Source organism: Mirounga angustirostris, unplaced genomic scaffold (assembly GCF_029215605.1).
Source record: "Mirounga angustirostris isolate CCGP_5_RB_7025 unplaced genomic scaffold, mMirAng1.0.hap1 SCAF_12, whole genome shotgun sequence".
Taxonomy (NCBI): Eukaryota; Metazoa; Chordata; class Mammalia; order Carnivora; family Phocidae; genus Mirounga; species Mirounga angustirostris.
In genome coordinates, this window is record NW_026991720.1 from 96,876,723 (window position 1) to 96,896,692 (window position 19,970).

General features: G+C 40.4%; 1 long non-coding RNA gene across 1 annotated transcript; it reads right to left on the minus strand.

The window, feature by feature from the left end:
* Positions 1-11,514: 11,514 nt before the first annotated feature.
* LOC135362193 (uncharacterized) lies at positions 11,515-14,785 on the minus strand. Its single transcript, XR_010406670.1, has 3 exons — positions 14,608-14,785; positions 14,309-14,440; positions 11,515-12,945 (listed from the first exon to the last, which is right to left on the minus strand). It is a non-coding gene; the product is annotated as an uncharacterized LOC135362193 (long non-coding RNA).
* Between the last annotated feature and the right edge of the window lie 5,185 nt (positions 14,786-19,970).

Below are 19,970 nucleotides of genomic sequence, written 5' to 3' on the forward strand. Positions count from 1 at the left end.
GCCCTCTGAAGGGCATGAAGGAACCGTGGACATTTATCATTCTTGACACTCACGGATAGACTGGCCTATCATGAGGTGGTCCCCTAGGAACTAATGAGGTTTGTTGGTGTATTAGCCTCTAAACGGAATCCACATCGAGGTGGCTATGCATTTATTAACTTTTAGCATTTCTCCTTCACCACCTGCCAGTTGAGCAAGACAACTACCTTTTAAATACTTGCTATTTCTTTTTTTTTTTTAAGATTTTTTATTTATTTGAGAGAGAGAATGAGAGACAGAGAGCACGAGAGGGAAGAGGGTCAGAGGGAGAAGCAGACCCCCCGCTGAGCAGGGAGCCCGATGTGGGACTCGATCCCAGGACTCCAGGATCATGACCTGAGCTGAAGGCAGTCGCTTAACCGACTGAGCCACCCAGGCGCCCCAATACTTGCTATGTCTAATCTATTTGTGGGCTGAGGAATCTCATACTCATGCTGGTTAGAAATACGTAAAGACGGAGATGAAATTGGCTTTGGACGAGGCCTCTGCTGTGAGTCCAGCACCCAAACTTCAGAGTCTGAACCTCACTCCAGTTTATCACGTTTCTCAGGGGATGGTTTCACCCCTGTGTTCTTGGCTGAACTTTGACAAGTGGGGCTTGGGCTAACTGACCTCTGGACAAGTGAGGTGACGCTCTGCAACCCTAAGCAATTATGACACATTATCTTTGTACATTAGGTGACCAGTTGAACAGTGTGGAGCCCTGGTGTACAGAGGATTAACTGTAAAGCTGGGAGGGCCCTGGGCAAACAGACTAGTTCCCTCTCTGATTTTGTGGTTTTGTGTCTCTCCACTGATGGTTGTCACCTCTGCCACATGACAAGGTGTCCCCTCATCAGAACCTCTATGTTTGCATTCCTGGGACAGACAACTTTGGGAGGAGAACTGTGTTTAGAGTAAGAGGAAATACACTAAGAGGAATGCTGAGGTACCTCAGTTCCTGAGTCAAGTTCATGGATGAGTCATTTTAGAAGTTCAGAGATACCCTAACACATATTGAACTTGAGTTTGATTAGGCACATGGAAGAGAGAATAAATAGGAGTGTTCTTATAGCAACCCCTTTTCCAGTTTCATCTGAAATTAACTTTCCCCTCCTACAAGACAGCTTGATGATCGGGAGGTGAGTGAAAAGGAAAGCAAGTCCTAAAAGAACTTTCTATCCTTAAAGAGAAATGGGAATTAGTGTGTTCTGTTTGTGACCATAGCTCCCCTAAGGGTAATTTTTTCTTATTTCTAGATCATCTTCCCTCCCCCAAGAATACCTGCCCTGTTTCAGATAACTCCAAGTCAGGGCTGGCTCAAGACACAGGGGAACAAAGGGTAGATTTGATATTGAGATTTTGTTCTTGCTACTAAAATGCTTTTCTCAGTTGTGCGGCTGAATTCGAGAATATGTCCCCTCCTCAGTAAATGAAGAGTTCAGCCCCTGAGAGGACTCAAGAATTACAGGACAAGTTTGCAGGTACTATCTCTGAATTCAAAACAGAAATGTAGTATTTACATCCTCTTTCTGTTATAGCTTTCCAAAAATCTGGCCTAGCCCAAGAGCTGAGAACGAGGTATGAGGGATTGGGAGAGCTCCAGAGAGCCTCCTCCAGTGGGTACTAATTTTAGCAACAAATGATTGACAGGCAGTGGGTGTTGTGGAAAGCACTAGAGAGCAATCCAGAGGCCCAGTGACAGTGGTTGACCCGGAGACTAATTCACTGTATAACTTTGACCAAATTGCATAATTTCTTTTGGTTCTAATTTCCTCTTCTTAAAAATGAGATTGCACTCTAATAATTGTTATGGACTCTTCCAGCTTGGAAATGCTGCTTTTGTGGATACGTAAGGCACTTTTAGGACCAGTCTCCATCTACTGCAGATTTATGGAAGTCCTAAAGATCCATTTAGACATTTTATATGGGAATGTCAAAGTCAATACAGCATTAAATAAAATTAGAGGTGGTGATGGTGTGTACAAAGAGGCTGCTACACGAAAATGTCCTCCAACTGGTGAGCCATTGTTATGTTTATGGTTGAAACTACAATATTTCATTTAAAATCATAACCTAAATTGTACGTATAGCTGATGATAACTATGAAAACAAGGCTCCTTTACACATAGGGAAAAAGACTGGAAAGAAAGAAAACGCACTCTTGGAAACGTAGCTCTGTTTGAATAATGGCACTAAAGGTTTTTTCCTTTGAGTACTTTTCTGCATTTTTACCTTTTTCTTTGAGTATTAACTATTTTGTGATCAATGAACAGTATTTTATTTTGAAATATTGTGTACTTAATATTATGCCCAACAGTAATAGTAGCAAAATTATTTTGTCATCCAAATGAATCCATCTGATAAAATGCTTCATACTTATTCCTAAAAGTTTGGATTAGATATTTAATTTCTATGCAAAAACTTACTTTTAAAAGAAACACCTGAGGCAAAGATAGCACGCAGTTTTGTAGTCTTCTCAGAAATATTTTAATTTAGGTGACTTGTTTGAATTTCACAGGCCACAGTGGTAACCGGGGAGAAAAAATAGGAAGACTCTTCTAATGAGCAGAATTTGGGAAATATCAACCTTTTGGAAAAGAAATCCTCTATACTTAGAAAACTCGGCAGTTAGGGGCACCTGGGTGGCTGAGTCGTTAAGCATCTGCCTTCGGCTCAGGTCATGATCCCGGGGTCCTGGGATCGAGCCCCGCATCGGGCTCCCTGCTCGGCGGGAAGCCTGCTTCTCGCTCTCCCCCTCCCCCTGCTTGCGTTCCCTCTCTCGCTGTGTCTCTCTCTGTCAAATAAATAAATAAAATCTTTAAAAAAAGAAAAGAAAAGAAAGGTCAGCAGTTAAAATGATTTGCTGGAATTTTGGCATCAGACACTCCACATACTAGTTTCTTTTGTAGGATGAGAAATCGGGAAAAGGACTCCATTCTTTCTAGCAGTACAAGGGCCATTACACCTCATCTTGGTTTGAAATTCCTCACTTTTTGTTATTTGCCTTGATTCTTTTTCAACACTTCTCTCTTTCTCTATTTCAAATAAAGTCAGTCTTGTTACTCTATTTTTAGGACATGTGAATCCTAACTCCTTTTCCTGCCCCGGCCCTCCACCAAACTCAGAAGATTGGATTTCATTTCAAGTTTTCACTTGTTAGCTGAAAGCCCCACTGAGGTCTTCTTGCTCCCTAGAATTCTGGTGGGAAACGTTTTTTCTGTCTCTCTGAGGGGGAATATATAGGAATCCTTCTTTACCTTTCCCACAGGGTTACCAGAGAGGATGCCTTTTGGGAAAGAGAGGGCCCTTGCTCTCTGAGCGATGATGGCAGCCCCGCTGGCCTCTAGCTGATGCTTGTCATGTGATGCACACAGGCAGCGGGAAGCCTGTCATCAGCTCGCATCCCGCAGGGCCACTCAGCACTCCCTCCTTGCGGTTGCAGTTGTTCGCCAGCTAGTGTCATTCATGCTTCTGCCATTAGTGACTGTCACTGGCTCCCCAGCAGCTATAATCCCCAAAGCGTCTCTGACTCCATATGCTCTAATGAGAAAGCCCAGCAGCGATCATCATTTGGAACTTGAGAGCATTCTCTGTGTTTCTGCAGGCACTCCTACCTCTAAGTCGTCTGTTGCATCCATGATGTCTAGTGAGCTGGGCGCTTCCCCAAAGGGCAAACGCAGCTCAGTCATGCAGAGCCTGCGGTGCTGGGTACCTTCCTACCAAGCTCTTCCAGTGAGCATCATCAGCTCATTCGTTCAGTCATCAACAATTGTTTATTGAACGCCAGACACTCTGCTAGGTGGTAGGGATTTCCAAAGGAATTTAAAAATTGGCTGAGCCTCGGAGGTGAAGATTAGTAGGAAAGATCCAAATTAAAAACAAAGCAAAACAAATGAAAAAATTGATTAGGCAACGTCAGAAATGTGTTTAGACCCACCACAGAGTAGAGAGGAAGCAAAGATGAACCCTCCTCCGAGTTCTGCTCCAGTCTTCATGGAGGAGGTGAACAATCCGGCTTTCTTTTGGAACAGGATTGGAAAAGGAGCAAGAAGAACATGTATGAGGGCAAAAAAGTATAGCACAGCCTGCAAGGTTTCCAGTATTGACAGAATCTAAGTTTCTAAAAACAAGGATGTCGCAGGAGAGAGAGCTAGCCAGGAAGAAAAGGGCCATGGCATGATGGGCGTTACATACGCTTTACTAAGGAGTCTGTGCATATTCTGTGAGTACTGTCAGTGCAAGAAAGAAAGAGGAACATTGACCCTAATTCTAAAAGTGAACTCTAAAAGTGAACTCCTGCCAGTGTGCAGGAAGGACAGGCAGAAGGAGATGCCTAAAGTAAGGGTAAAGTGTTTGGGTATACTGGAATAGTTTGCAGCTTTGGAAGTCCTGGGAAATGCCCTGGTTGGGGCTACATTCTTTCAGATGAGCAGGGACTGAGGACCGGGGAGGATGGGGAGTAAGTGAACACCCAGGAAGCAACAGTGGAGGTTGCCGGGGACATGTACGGGTTGGCATCCAGGGGACACACGTGTGTTCTTGAGCAAATCTGGATGCCTGCTGGGGCCTCCCCGAATTAACTAGGGAGGGGTAAGCAGCAGTGTGCTGTAGCTGAGATCCCATGTGAGGTAATGAGCCACCGGATTTTGATTTTAAACGGTGAACATCCGGGGGTGGTTGAATTTTCTTCTGAGGCGTAGACAGAATGTAAGAGAAGTGTTTGTCACACAGCAGAGAATTTAACTCTCTGAAGTGAGATTTTGTTTCTTCCTGACAATGAAAGTAAAACTCAGGAGAGGTTGAGATTTGCCCAAAACCAGAGTGGAACCCATGCTTCTAAGGGAGCATCTCGGCACTTGGCTTCATTTCTGATTCTCTCTCGTAAATGGGAATTTGTGGACTTTTTCTTGGGAGAACAGTAACCATTTGTGATGATGAAATTCATGTATTGTTTCTTAATGAACAAACACGGTAAGTTTCTATAATAACATGTGTATAAAAATGTGGTTTCCCGCAACCAGTCACTCCACCCCACCCTCTTTGTCAAAACCATAAAAGAAATGAAAGCATATACCGTAAGTTCCAAAACACAGACACTTTTACACACACACACACACATCAGGAAATACAGCATGAGGTTTTCATAAACATTACTCGGCCACGTGTGCTGTATTCTGAGTTAAGTACTCCGCAAACATCACCACATCTGGTCTTCAAAAGTGACATTTCTTTTATGCGGTCTGCGGACAGTGTTGCAATTATGTATTGCTTGTGGGTTATGAGCTTGTGAAAGTGGTTCAAGCCGTATTTTCATTGTTATAAAAAGTAGCATTAACGGGCGCCTGGGTGGCTCAGTTGGTTGAGCGACTGCCTTCGGCTCAGGTCATGATCCTGGAGTCCCGGGATCGAGTCCCGCATCGGGCTCCCTGCTCGGCGGGGAGTCTGCTTCTCCCTCTGACCCTCCCCCCTCTCATGTGCTCTCTCTCATTCTCTCTCTCTCTCAAATAAATAAACAAAATCTTTAAAAAAAAAAAGTAGCATTAAGTGCCCACATGCAGTGTCTTGTGGCCAACCCTGGGGAAGAAGTGACTCTATGACCCTAAGGTAGACATTGCAGTGAGCAGCTCCCAAGGAACAATTGTGTCGACCAGCATTGCACTAGGGCCATAGTGAAAAAAAAGACAATCAATTGATTGCAAGATTAAAGGTTTCCCAATAGATACTCTAATAGAAGTACCTTGATGGATTCCTACCTACCGCCTGTCCTCCCTCAGAACTCCTAGACTTCACTGGGTGTTGGCTAGGCAGCCACCTCCCTAGGGGACAGTGAACTCCTCTCTCTGTTTCCTTTGAACTAAAAACGGAGACAGGTGTGTAGTCGGGCATTGATGGTTGTGCTGCAGAGGAAAGATCCCCAAATTCTTTTTTTTTTTTTAAAGATTTATTTATTCATTTGAGAGAGCGAGAGTACATGAGAGGAGGGTCAGAGGGAGAAGCAGGCTCCTCACTGAGCAGGGAGCCCGATGTGGGACTCGATCCCGGGACTCCAGGATCATGACCTGAGCCGAAGGCAGTTGCTTAACCAACTGAGCCACCCAGGCGCCCAAGATCCCCAAATTCTTAATGTCAAGGTCCTCAGAGCAGCAGAGAATCCCAAAGACTGCTTTGTGTTTGTTGGTGGTGGTGGTGGTGTGTCCCGGATCGAATCGTCTTCTTCGGCATCCCTCCACAGAAGGACTCGCATCATCCTTTTTCTACTCCTTACACATGACTGAGATGGATTTTTGTCACTTGCACCTAAAAAGTTCTCTTGGACACAAATAGTGATTAGTCTAGACGATACAAGATATGCCTATAGGGTAATGAGATCAGTCCCATACAAGTCTTTTTGTTTAGATTGTGCAGAACTTTGCAGTCATGAAGTGACCAACTGGCGAGTGAGTGGTGCTTAGCTGGGGGCTCAGTGACCATATGTCAGGAGAGTGAGGATTGTGGGCAAGATTGTTCTGATGAGTGCCCAACGCCATGATTTAATCATGGCCAGTTATGTTATTATACAATTGTATCATGTAAGGAGATGGTGACATGCAGTCAGCTGTACAAATATTAGACATAGATTCAATGAAAGATTTAGATTACGCATCCCTGCTCGTACGAGTTTTTGGTGTGGCGCCAAGTCTGGAGTGAAAATAAATGAGATTGTATATTCAGAGATGAAGATAAAGGACAAATTAATACTTGCTCCTTAATGACTGGGAACATTTCCAGCTAATTGTGAAGATTAAACTTCTGAATGCTCCTTTTTATTTTATATATAAATAAAAAAGGTAGGTTACTGGCACACTGCAGTGTTTGGTTTTAATAATATCTTTTACAAAGATAAAAAGAAAATGATCGTTAAAGTGAAGAAAATGAATTTTTGAAAAGCGTCTTATTCAAGTAAGGTTTAAACTATTTTTCATTAAAGTAAATAAACAACCTCGTGGCCTCCAAGTCCATGCTTTTCCACTTTAGTTTTTTCACCTTTTACACAGTCATGTCAATAAGTTATCAAAACTAACCAAAGTGGATTTTACTGTGGAAAGTCTGACTTGAAATAGTTTTTGCTGTGGCCTGCTTTTTCCAGATAGAACTTGTTAAATTACCAAGAAATGAATGTTTTATTTATTCATTTATGTATGTATGTATGTATGTATGTATGTATTTATTTATTTACGATTTTATTTATTTACTTGAGAGAAAGAGTATGAGCAGGGAGGAGAGGGAGAAGCAGGCTCCCGCAGAGCAGGGAGCCTGAAGTGGGGCTCGATCCCAGGACCCTGAGATCATGACCTGAGCCAAGGGCAGACGCTTAACGACTGAGCCACCCAGGTGCCCAGAAATGAATGTTTTAAAAAACAATATTGTAAAATGCTTCCTAACCCCCCGGGGCAGTCTTCTCTCATTCCGAACTCAGGCAGTTTTAGTTTCTTCCTTTTCTGTGCTGTCATGGAAGCTTAGACCCTTCTTCTTCTTTTTTTTTTTCTTTTTAAAGATTTTATTTATTTATTTGAAATAGAAAAAATGAGAGATAGAGAGCATGAGAGGGAGGAGGGTCAGAGGGAGAAGCAGACTCCCTGCTGAGCAGGGAGCCCGATGCGGGACTCGATCCCGAGACTCCAGGATCATGACCTGAGCCGAAGGCAGTCGCTTAACCAACTGAGCCACTCAGGTGCCCCTAGACCCTTCTTTTGAATTTTTTGTTTACCTGCTTGTTATCCTACAATACAATAACCCCTTCAAGGTCAGGGACCCGTTTTATTGTTTTGTTTTGGTTTTGGTTGTTGTATGTTAGGGTTAAAAATGGCACACATCCACAATTTAAAGTCATAAAGATACAAAAAAGAAAGTTAAAAAACTTACCTCAAATGTCATTAATTAGAAGTAGCCTTTCTTGGTATTGGGTGATTTTTTTCTAAATATCTGTTACAGTGTGGTTGCAGATATAAAGATAGAAAAAATATAAAGACAAATAATTTTAGAAATTATTTTAGAAAGAGAATAAAATTACTTATGCTATTTCAAAATAAGTTACATTACATTTAATTTTATTTGAACTTAAAAGAAACTAAGCTTCTCCCTCTCCCTCTGCAGCTTCCCCTGCTTGTGCTCCCATGCTCTCTCTCTGTCAAATAAATAAAAAATAATAAATAAATAAAATAAACAAAAAATTCTTAAAAATATCTTTAAAAAAAGAAACTAAGTTAAACCGAAAGAACAACGGAAATTTATTTTCATCACAATTCTAAATAATCTCTTTACATTAAAAAAAAAGTTGTACAAGGTCTATTACTTATAAAAGACCAAAGTGATTATTTGAGTTAACTAAATGTTTCAACATTAGGCTTTAATTATTTATTCTCCCATAACCCCCAGTTTTTCTCCTTTACATTTTATACATCTTAAAACTTCTATTTTGAGGGGCACCTGGGTGGTTCAGTCGGTTAAGCACCTGCTTTCAGCTCAGGTCATGATCTCGGGGTCCTGGGATCGAGCCCCTCATTGGGCTCCCTGCTCAGTGGGGAGCCTGCTTCTCCCTCTCCCTCTGCTCCCCTGCCTCGCTCATGCTCTCTGTCTCTCAAATAAATAAATAAAATCTTAAAAAAAATAAAACTTCTATTTTGAGATGATTATAGATTCACATCTACAAAGTAATGTAAGAAATAATATAAAGAGATCCTTTCTACCCTTCACCCAGTTTCCCTCAAAGATAACGTCTTGTGTATGTGCAGTATCACAACCAAAAAATCAGCATGAATGTAACCCATCAATCTTATTTAGATTTCACCAGCTTTACATGCATGTATATATATGTAGTTCTATGCAATCTTATCACATGTATAGAGTTATGTGACCCCCCACAACAGCCAAGACACAACATAGTTCCATCACAAGTATCCCTCAAACCCTTGCACCAAGAATCTGTTCTTATCCCTGTAATTTTGTCATTTCAAGAATATTACACAAATGGACTCATGAATTATGTAAACACTTGATATTGACCTTTTTACACTCTGTGGAATCCCCTTGACATTCACCAAGTGGCTGCATGGATCAGTAGTTTGTTCTAGTTAATCAGTGAGTCATATTCCACAGAATGGATGTAACCCAGTTGCTTATCTGATAACCCACTGAAGGATATTTGGGTTGTTTCCATTTTTAGGCTATCACAAATAAAGTTTCTATGCGTATTTATGTACAGGTTTTTCAGGGAACATAAGCTTTCATTTCTCTGGAATAAATACCTGGGAATGTGTTTGTTGGATTGTATGGTAAACATATGCTTAAGTTTTGTAAGAAGCTACCATACGCAGAGTGGTTGTACCATTTTATATTACCACTCACAATGTATAAGTGATTCAGTTTCTTTGTATCCTTGCAAGCATTTGATATTATCATATATTATTTTTAAATGTCCATGGCAATAATATATTCTTTCTTATAATTCCTATTCACCACAATTGTTTCTTCCCACAGTTGTATACTCAAATAGGTTGAAAACTCAAGACAAATGAATGCTGTATTTGGATTGGTGGATGGATTTTCTTAAGCACTTTTGTTGTGCCTTGTGTTTAAAATCTTATTTAGGGGTGCCTGGGTTGCTTAGTTAAACGTCTGACTCTTGATCTCAGTTCACATCTCAATCTCAGGGTCGTGAGTTCAAACCCTGTGTTGGGCTCCACGCTGGACGTGGAGCATACTTAAAAAAAAAAAAAATCTTATTTAAAAAATATTATTGGTGTAATTGTTCCTACATTCTTGCATGGTTGAGAATATTTTTGGCCTTTATGCTTGAAGGAAAACTTGAGTGTGTAACAATTCTAATGGGCATTGTTCCATTGTCTTCTGGCATTTCTGGCTATTACAAACAACCTGAATTCTGCTCCCCCACCCCCCGCCCATGTAATTTGTTTTTTTCTACCTGGATATTTTCATGATTATCCTTTAAATACAGTAATTTCACTGGCTATATCTTGCTGTGAATTTTCCTTAATGTGTTTATTCTGGGTTAATCTGCAGAGTCAAATATTTCTTTATCTTATAAAAGCTTTCTTATATAATTTGGAATATTTCTGTTTACTTTTCCTGTTCTGTTCTTTAAGAACAACAACTTATTTTACCTCTGGCAGACTCTGTCTACTGGGAAGCAATAGAAATGGCCAGTTGATGCAGTGGCCTCTCCTTCAATGTTCCATGGTGCTGAAGTAGGTCTTCCTGGGTACAATCTGCGGTCACCATTGTCTCTGCATCTTGCAGCTGTGATCTCAGTGATGTAACTGATGCATCTCCTGACTGGAGCTTTTGGAGGGAATCCTCAGTCCTGCTTGACTAGTCCTGAGTCTAGATAGTAGCAGTCAGCAGGATATGCTTTGTTGTTTGTCACATGAGGTTTGGAAATTTCTTTGATTCATAAAAGTGATATTTTTCCTTCTACCTTTCATCATGTTTTGGTTGTTTTGAAGGATTTCAGGAAGGAGAATAAAACAAAATGCCCAGCACATCTATCTTTAATAGGAAGTGTCCATGACCTCGTCTTCACCTTGTTCTCCTCCTGCTCCAGGCAATGTTGACACAGAGTTGGGTAATACTTACTGAATGACTGAACAAATGAGTAAATTAACAAATAGATTATATTCTGTACGAAGCAGAAGTCATAGACAATGTTAGTGGCTGTAATCAGCTAGAAGAAATAACCAAGACTGGCTCTGACAACCATGATTGAGTGGCCCATTAAAGAACTCATTTGATATTTTTCATCATTTTCTGAATTGCCCATATACAAATCAAGTAAATGAATCATTAATAATCTGTTCCCATTGTGAAAATTGCTGAAATAAAAGGATCATTATAGTCCAGTAATTTTGGTGGTAAAATATAGCTATCTTCATTAAGCTTCTAGGGTCTGCCAGATTTCAACTATTGTAATTACTATTGAAACTTCATGAGAAAGAAGAAATAGAAGAAATTCCAGGTGGCAAGAATAATCTGACCACCATACCATCAGGTTCTTGGGCTTTCTGATTGACCCTGCTCTTGGTGTTCAACACAGGTCTAGGCACACAAGGTATGAATGATACCAGGGCTCTGGTTTTCTGAGAATACTGGTAAAATCATGGGAATAATTGTAAAGTTTAGAACTCTGAAATCCTTTGATCTTAGGTGCAAATATTCAAGTAAGTCTTTATTAAACTTAATAAATATTCACTAAAAAAAATAAGTAAACAAATGAATCAAGGTTGTACATTGTTGGGGGGTGTGTGGGGGGACCAAAGATGCACAACCATTGGAAATTGGAACTATCTATTAAAGGTGAAAAGTGCATTCTCTGCCAAATAGCAATTTAACTTCTAGATGTTAGACCTGACAAAAATTCACACCCATGTGCACCAAAAGACATGTACAAAGTATTGATAGCAACGTTGTTTATAATAGCTCCAAATTGGAAAGAACCAAAATGTCCATCAGGAGTGGAATGGACAAATAAATTATGGTAATTCATATGAGGAAATGCTATTTATTAATTTAAATTAATGAACTAGAGCTACATGGCTCAATCTCACAAATATAATGTTGAGTGAAAGAGGCCAGACTCAAAGAAATTAACATTGCCCCATTCCTTTGATAGAAATCCGAAATCAGGTAAACCATGTGTTGGAAAGTCAGCATGGTGGCTCTTTCTGGGTGAAGGAAGGGAGTAAAGATTGGCAGGGACATGAGTGGAGCTTCTGGAGTGCAGGCAAGATTTTATTTCCTAACATGGTGAAGGTTACGTGAGGGTGTTAACTTTGTGAACAGTCATCAAATTGTTCACTCTTGATTTGTGTGTTGCCGGATGTTATAATACCCCAATAAAAAGTTAAAAGAATGTAAAAACAAATCAACAGAACAGAGACTTTCAGATGGGAGACTGGAAAAAGAAGGAAATAGTGGAAAACAAACCTGGCAAGTGGTGTGTGTGTGTGTGTGTGTGTGTGTGTGTGTGTGTGTGAAGGATAACAGTAAACATCTTAGGAAAACAAGTACAAATGACAACTCTTCAAACAAAGAGACAATTTCTAAAGGAAATCCTAATAAGTACTAATTTACTTTAAGAAAACAGAGTTGTTTGGGGCAGGGCAGAGAAAGAGGCCTATGAGTGTGTTTTAAAGATGTCAGTGGGATGAGAGACTAAAGGGGTGGAGAAGCAAATCCACTTTAAAGGGTTGTTCTTGTTGTATGATGAAGTTTATAAAATAGAATTTCAAGGAGGGAAATAGTTGTCCCCCCCCTTTTTTTAAGTAGGCTCCATGCCCAGCATGGAGCCCAGTGTGGCACTTGAACTCACCACCCTGAGATCAAGAACTTAGCTGAGATCAAGAGTGGGACACTTAACTGACTGGGCCACCCAGGCACCCCAAGTTGGTCAATTAAAAAAAATATAGTAGTATCATCAGTATTTATCTCTGGGAACATAGTAAAAAAAATACGATTAATGTAACAAAAAAGGACAGTGGAAATTCAAAACAATCTTGTGGAAAATGGTATTAAAAACATCGAAAAACAATGACAAAAGGGAAGAAAGAATAATATAAAATAATTTATTGAATGGGTATTAAGAACATCAGTCACTACACTATGTGTGGTGGGAAGCCTCTAAGATGGACTCCAATATCCTTGCATCTTGGTGTTTACATTTTGTGTAATATGGTTCCCTGAATGTGGGCGGGACTAAGTGACTTGTTTCTAAGAATAGAACATAGGAAAGTGGTAGGATGTCACTTCTGAGAGTAGGCGACAAAAGACCTGTGGTTTCGGTCTTGGACTGCCCTCTCTTGTTCCTTCGGGCACTTGCTCCGGGGAAGCCGTTTCCACTTGCGACTTTTTCTTTCCTTTTTTTTTTCCCCACTGTGGAAATAAATGAAGACCAATCAAATGGAAAGAGGTGAAGGCTATTGATTCAGAGCTTGCCACAGCAAGGGGGGGTGGTCTTCCATCATCAGAGACCCAAAGGCAGACAGAAGAGTGGGAAAACTTTATGGTAGAAGAAAGGGAAGGCTCCAGGTGCCCTGACTGGAGGCTGTTGGCGTGTGGAACCAGTAGGTGGCTGTTGGAAGTGGGGCATACTATGAAATTTGTAAGGGGTACATATTTGGCTTTCTCTGATTGATCCTAAGTTGGAAAGGGGGGCGAAAATAAGGGGAGCTGTCAATAATTGATCAAGTCATCAAATTGGCCATTTGCGGCCAATTATTATCGTGACGATTGTTTGGCTTCCTGGATTTTTATGAAGCATAGCTGCCTGATTTCCTCCAATTCTGACTTACAGCACGCTGGCTGTAAGAGGGAAGAGAAACAACTAGATACAGGATGCCACTGAAGGACAAGGAGGCGAGCATTTACTAGGGAAATGAATCTAGCTTGTTCTTCCTTAACTTGTGAACTGGCTTACTAACTTTGGCCGAAGGATCTTATAGTGAAGCACTTTTGGATTCAGAATTTCATCTGGAATCCTCACATGCCAATCAAAAAATGCTGTTCACTGGACTTGTGAGAACTTATTCCCTTTCTTTCCAAAGCACCTCGCAAATGACCAGTGTTGTTCAAATCAAGTGTTCCCCAGAATGGCCGGTGAAGGCCCAAATCATCTTTGGTGAGGTCGTGCCAGTTGGAAAGACAGGCACAAGAATTAGGATTGTAATGAGTGTTCACACAAGAAGCAGGAGTTTTTCCTGGTAGAGGAGAGGACTTAGACTTACACCACCCCAGGAAACTTGGCGAAGGTCATTAGCAATGCAATGCTCAGGCACATGGTCTCGGGCCTTTAACCTGACAGCTGGCTACCCCCAACCAAGGCCTGACAGTCTGTGCTCTCCTGCAGGTGGGTCTGTCTGCTGTCTCTGGATCAAAGCCAACCTCACAGAACACAAACTTAAGATGGAAGGAGAACTTCATCCAGCTTTGCTGGGGACCAACAGCAAAGTTTGTTTAAGTGGATATGAGTCATTGAAAACTCACCAGTGTATGAGGTCGACTTGAACAAGAGGCTTCCAGGGCCAAAGCTTGTGTTCTGTACGATTCTCTTTTTTACAATAGCACAGCATGAAGCAGTAACACAGAAGACAGCAAAAAGGAATGAAAGGAATGGCTCGATTCCACCAAGAATCCCAAACAAATGGGAATGGATAACAAAACTCAGGTACCAAACTAAGACTAGGTAGCCGAAGAAGTCATTGTAAAGAGAGCAGATTCGGACTGCATGCTGACTTACCACATCTTCAGGGGCTGAACGAGCCATGAGCAGTGGGGGCACAGGGCATCTGTGGGTATCACACCTTGTTGAAAGCCAGGACCCACAGCAATGGACAGCGCAGACTGGTTTCATTGGGGCCTCCACAATTAACTGTGGGAATAAAGGAGCACTAACTAGATGACAACAAAGGCTGTTTGTTCAAAACTGTAGCAAACAAGGAAGTCAGCCCCTGTCACTTTCGTTTTGTCAGAGATTCAAAAGCAGGTCAAGGAGTGGGAAAGCTTTATAGTAGAAAAAAGAGAAGGCTTCAGGCTTACCTTGATTGGAGGCTATTGACACGGGGAAGCTGGAAGTGGCTACTCAGAGTGGGGCATCCTAGTTGATTAGTTAGGGGTGAATCGTTCACTTTCTCTGGCTGGTCCTACAGTGGTGCTAAGTTTAAAGCAGGAACCAAATTTGGGAATCTGTAGTTATTAAGCAAGTCCTGGCAATTTGGGGCTCATTGTTACAGGCTTCCTGGACTGTTGCTAGAGATAGCAATCTGACTTCCTGCAAGTCTGATTTATAGTAGGCTGGCTTCATGGGCTGGTTACTGTAGACAAGAAGTTCGTTTCCTGGGCAGGTTGCTGCAGGCTGTGGTTTAGAGCTCTAGTTTTATAAATATATCCTGGCACTTGTTCATTTTTATATTCAATCTCAGCACCAAGAGCCAGAAAAAACCCAAGACCAGACAAAAACAAGAAATCTTGGTTAAGGGGGTCTTGGTTGTGGGTTTTCCCCACTTGAGCGTAGAAATGATGAAATCCCTGGTCAACACCATGATTGGAACTTTGTCAAATACCCTTAGCCAGAAGTATCCAGATAAACCACTTCCAAATGCCTGCCCCAGAGAAACTGGGGCTAGGTTTATAGATAATAAGCCACTAGGTTTTGAGAAAATGTGTTGAACATCAACAGATATGTACTAACTAAGTGTAAAAGAACTTGACACCCATAAAGCACTATCAGGTTGTATTAAAAAAATGAAATCTACCTATACTCTGAAAAAAAGGGTGAAAAAAAAGATGAATCTATTATATCCATGCGGAGGGGGAGAAACATATTTATGAAAATACAAACAAATAGACCTGACTTTTTTGGCCACAAGATAATATATTAGAAGGTGGAAATTATTATTCTTCCTTTGTCATATTATAGATGAATTATAGTTTCTTTTTAATAATTTTTTGTTTTCTAATTTTCCTACACCAGACATAATATTTCTGATCAGGAAATATTAAGGAGATAAAGTCTTTCTTCCTTCCTCCCTCCCATACTTCCTCCCTTCTTTTCTTTTTTTTTTTTTGGAAAGCATCTTTCAGCTAACATCTTCTCTCTTTTTTTTAATTTAAAATCAATTAATTAACATATAGTGTACCATTAATTTCAGAGGTGGAGTTTAGTGATTCATCAGTCACATAGAACACCCAGTGCTCATTACATCACATGCCTTCCTTAATGCCCATCACCCAGTTACCCCATCCCCCCATCCCCCTCCCCTCCAGCAAACCTCAGTTTGTTTCCTACAGTTAAGAGTCTCTTTTGGTGTGTCTCCCTCTCTGATTTCATCTTATTTTATTTTTCTATCCCTTCCCCTATGTTCATCTGTTTTGTTTCTTAAATTCCACACATGAGTGAAATCATATGGTATTTGTCTTTCTCTGACTGACTTAGTTCACTTAGAATAATACCCTCTAGTTCCATCCATATCATTGCAAATGGCAAGATTGCATTCTTTTTGATGGCTGAGTAATATTCCATTATATATATATATATATATATATATATATAAACACACACACACACACACACATACCACCTCTTCGTTATCCATTCATGTATCAACGGACATCTGGGCTATTTGGCTATTGTGGACATTGCTGCTATAAACATTGGGATACAGGTACCCTTTGATCACTACGTTTGTATCCTTTGGATCTTTCCGTTCTTGTTGAAGTGTTGAGGTCTCTTCAAAGCGTTGAAGACTTTTCTCATTCATTATTTTGATGCCTATTATTTCTTGCTTTCAGCGTTTTGAATCCATTGCTTTTCCCCCCATTTCTGTCTTCCCTTTGAGTTTTAGATACTCAGTTTAACTCTCTCTTCCTGGCTATGTGAAAGTTCCATTTTTTGCAACCATTTCTAGTTCTAACACAGCAGTGGTGTGTGAGGGAGTCTTGGATCGAAGGCTCACCTGGCTGATTGGACGTCAGTTCTTTTCTAAACTGTCATTGCTTCCTCCTTAGCACCAGTAACCCTGGCTTCTGGAATCCCTGAATGTCAACCTTGCAGAGGATAAGCTAAAAACATTGGTCCTCACAAGTGAATTAATAGATGTGAATCAAATATAAGTCACAAAATAATTTTTGTCCAACACAGTTAAATGAGTATTACATTTATCTGATTATAAACTATCAAAAACTGTTCTGAAAAAGATTAGTTTAAATAGATCTTAGCCCAAACATATAAAAGCATAATATATGGGCACAATAATTAGAATGCAGTCATACTGGTGTGTTCCTAGACAATTAAATTAGTGGAACCAATAGAGATTGTAATTATAAATAAATGGCTTTAAAATTTAATAATTGAATTTTAGAAGGCAATTTAAAACACTTGAAAAAAATAAAGAAATACAGGTTTGGAGAAATTCATTAGCAAATAGGTAATTCGTTAAATTACTTACCTAATTATTAACTCAATCAATATATATTAAACTCTTCCTGCTGCTCTGTTTTAAGCACTAGGAGTAGGGATATGGCATTGAACAAAAGATACAAAATCCCTGCTTTCATAGACCTTAGGTTCTGAAGTGGAGAAAAAGGTAGAAAAATGATTATTCAAGATTTGAATAGCAAATGAAATGATTGAAATCTATCAGAAATTATGATTAAGAATTAATCAGTTCCTATCTTTTCTTACTCTGAATGAAAAAAATAAATTATAAAGAAAAAATCTGATTTGATTATATGCAATATTATTTTCTTATTTAAAATTTGTTACTTTCTCTGATCATAAAATAATGTATGTTGGGGTGCCCTGGTGGCTCAGTTGGTTAAGCGTCCAACTGTTGATTTCAGCTCAGGTCATGATCTCAGATCTCAGGCTTGTGAGATCAAGCCCCACACCAGGCTCCATGCTAGGCATGGAGCTTGCTTAAGATTCTTTCCCTCTCCCTCTGACCCTCCTGCCTCTAAAAAAGTGAACAAAAAATAATGTATGTTGATTATAAAACAATGATGATAAAGTGAGATAAAGTGATGATGTTAGAACCCTTAATTTATTAAAAATGTTAGTTATCATATATAAAATAAATTCTGTTGAAATAATATTCAAAATGTTAAATAAAATAAAGAAAAATAAAAACCCATAAAAGTAGTACATTTTTTAAAGATTTTATTTATTTATTTTAGAGAGAGAGAGAGACAGCAGGAGTGGGAAGGGCAGAGAGAGAGAGAGAATCTCAAGCAGACTCCACATTGAGCAGGGAGCCTGATGCGGGGCCTGATCCCAGGACCCTGAGATCATGACCTGAGCAGAAACCAAGAGCCCGATGCTTAACCAACTGCACCACCCAGGTGCCCCAAAAGTAGTACAAATTAAATCAGAGTTTGTTCATACAATCTGGGTGTAGAAGGGCTTCCTAAATAGGCCAGTAAATCTACTGAAGAAAAGGAAAAAAAATAGCTGTTTTAGCTACATAAAAATACACACATTTTATGTTGTGAGATATACTGTAAAGAAATTAAAACTGAAGATATGGGCCTCAATGAAATCACTCAAGAGGAAATTATAGGTGCAAGAGGGAAGAGGGCTGGTTGCTCAGGTTATTGAGTGACTGGCTAGGAGAGGAGGAAGATTTTGCAAAGAAGGAAGTCTGGAAACAAAGCTGGTGAAGATGTAATAAGAGCAGCAGGATGGTGTGGCGTCAGGGAAGCTAACGAGTGTCAAGAAGGAGGGAGAGGCCAGAGATGATGAGGACTGGAGAACTTAGCAGCCGCAGGTGGCCTCTGGCAGAATACTTTCTGTGAAGTCCTTGGCCCAAAGCCAGTTTGGAATGGGTTGAGGCACGAGGGGATGTGAGGAAGTAGGGACAATACAGACAACAGTAGATAGTTTTTCACAGCAGGATAAAGAACAGGGGTCGATGATAGAGATTGATTTGTGGTGGTGGTTGTTTTAAAATGGATCCTATTTGAGCATGCTGTATATAAGAGGTGATGGGAAAAATTTAATTGCAAGGCTAACTTCGTGGACATGAAACCTGTGTAGTCTTACAGGGTTCTGCACTTACAGGGCCCTGCACTTGGTTGACTAATCTGCTGTTCCTGTATTGAAATTCTTAATTTTTGAACCAGGGGTCCCACAGTTTCATTTTCATTTTGCACTGGGGCTAGACAATTATGTAGCTGTCGAGAGGGAAAAGTTTAATATACAAAAGCAACAAGGGCTTCCAGTCATTTTGATGAGGAGCTCCAGAGCCTGGGTGAACTGATTGGACAATAGGCAGTTTCTTTTTACAATAGAAAGGAAACAGGCTAATCTCTAGGTTAATTTTACACGTTTCCTGTCTCTGTTATAAAGGACTAACAGCTGATGTCTTCATTTTTTTTCTCTAAAGTAAAAAGTGAAAGCAGTTATTGAAACTGCTAGACTTAAGAGCAGAGCTGGAAGTTTGGTAGGAGAAAGGCAGAGATGAGATAGTGGAGAGACACTAGCTGTCAAGGGCCCCATGTATATGGGAGCCCCTCCGTGTCTTTGTGGGACTTTATGCTCTGTTGCCCGAGCAAAGGCTCACACAAAACAGGTTCATCCAATGTTGGTTTTTTCTAGGTGGGTATAATATAAAATCAGTTTAAGTTTAAGCTCATTGATCTAGCTTTCTGCAGGAGCCAATCTATTGTGCACTATCTTCTTTGCCTTTTACAGTTTGAGTCCTTTTTCATTGGTATTTAGCTTTCCACTGGTTTTATATTGTCTTATTGTCTATTGAAATTTATACTTATAATCTTCTGAAGTATAATGTATGTCTGCACTGTTTTTACTCGCAAGACTTCCACACCAAGAACCGATTCTCCAACTTCCCCAAACCAACTGGGTATCCTACACTTCAATCCAATTCTGACACCATCTGGAGTTGGCATCAGACCCCACAGGTTTAAGGGCTCAGTCCCATAGGATTGCCCTCTTTTGGATGCTAGTTGCAAGTATTGGGTACCCAGGGTCCTTTTGTTTGACTTAGCTACAAAGTAGGGGATTCCCACACTTCCCAAATTAATCTAGTGATGATTTGCGAGAATGGGTCACAGAACTCAGGAACACATTTTACTTCCCTTTGACAGTTTATTATAAAGGATGCAAATGAACAGCCAGATGAGGAAATATCTAGACAGATTTGGGAGGGTCCCTAGCACAGGAGCTTCTGTTCTGTGGAGCTGGGGTGTTCGACCCTCCAGTATGTGGATGTGTTCAGTCACCCAGAAGCTCTTTTAACCCCAACCTTCAGGGGGTTTTTATGGAGTTTTACGTAGGCATAGTTGATCAAATCATCAGCCAGTGGTGATTAACTCCATCTCCAGCCCCTTTCACCTTCTTGGTGGTTGGGGGTAGGACTAAAAGTTCCAGCCTTCTTGTTATGCCT